At 50.1% G+C, this 1161-nt stretch overlaps 1 long non-coding RNA gene across 1 annotated transcript in view; it reads right to left on the minus strand.

Annotated features, from left to right (window-relative positions):
* Window positions 1-1161, minus strand: part of LOC103605101 — a 7441-nt gene that overhangs the window by 5377 nt on the left and 903 nt on the right. The window lies entirely within an intron of this gene.

The following is a 1161-nucleotide window of genomic DNA, read 5'->3' on the forward strand; positions in this document are numbered from 1 at the left end:
CACACACACACACACACACACACACGCACACACACAAGCACTAAGAGCATTAAACTAAATCCCTTCTCTAACACCCCATACTTCTTTTCTAGCAAAGTAAAGAAGGCATTTGCTCTAGTAACTAAGATACTTAATAATTTCTCTGTCCAAAATAACGCTTCATCTTCTATTTTAAATATAAAAGACTGACCTGCCAGAATAACATTTAACCTCTCCTGGGGTTTCCTCCAGGAGGTGAAAGGAGAAAACGAAAACAAAAACAAAACAACTTCTCAATACCCTCCAAACATTTAATTGTCTTTCATCTTTCAATTTCCCATTGAGATTATCAGGAAAAGCATGGTAAACAGAAATTTATTTTCCAGAACCCTGAGAGCCGCTGCGGATCTTTGGAGGGCACCGAGTTGCACAAACCGGTGCTGTTTTTGCTTTGATACAAGTACCCTGCGGCAAGGAAACAGGCGCTTAGTTTAAAACTGAGGTCGATACCCACGCCAGGCCACGGGGCCGAGCCTCAGCGATTCACACTTTTCTGGGCACGAGAAGGCTACTTTCCGAAGAAGTATTTAGAACTTGGGAAAATCCTTGTACCGGAAGAAAATGGCCTAAACACAATAGGACTCGCCATTTTCTCCTTGTGAAGCACAAAGCGCTCGGCGCTGCCCGCCACACAAAGAAAGCGTGGGCCCGCGGCATTCTTGCACATTTTCAAGAGGCCAAAAAAATACCTTCCCAGAACCACAATTTCTCCCTCCTGGGCGCTCTGAAACACACACTCTGTCTCCTACCCGCACTCAGCCCTCGTCACAAAAGCCTTTCTTTGAGCAGTAGATAAAAGACTCACCGAATGTGCAACGCCAGCGAGCCAGCTAACCCCGGCAAAACTAAGTCCCGCAAACCAAGGGGGCCCGGCCGGCGGCTACCCGGGGCTCCATCCTCGGCCGGGAGGGACTCAGATCCCTCTCCCTCCTCCTCAGAAACCTCCTTCCAATTCCATCCCGTCTCCCATGCGTGCCTGGTCGCCCGGGAACTTAGGGATCTCTGTGACCTGATTTCCATCGAGTGCCAAGAACCAACCTTGCAACTCGGAGCTGAGCTGGCGGCTCTCAAGGATGCTCGCGACGCTGGAACCCCTCGACTCGGCGCCTCCCGCCGTCCCCC

Source organism: Galeopterus variegatus, unplaced genomic scaffold (genome assembly GCF_000696425.1).
Source record: "Galeopterus variegatus unplaced genomic scaffold, G_variegatus-3.0.2 Scaffold5593, whole genome shotgun sequence".
In the NCBI taxonomy this organism is placed as follows: domain Eukaryota; kingdom Metazoa; phylum Chordata; class Mammalia; order Dermoptera; family Cynocephalidae; genus Galeopterus; species Galeopterus variegatus.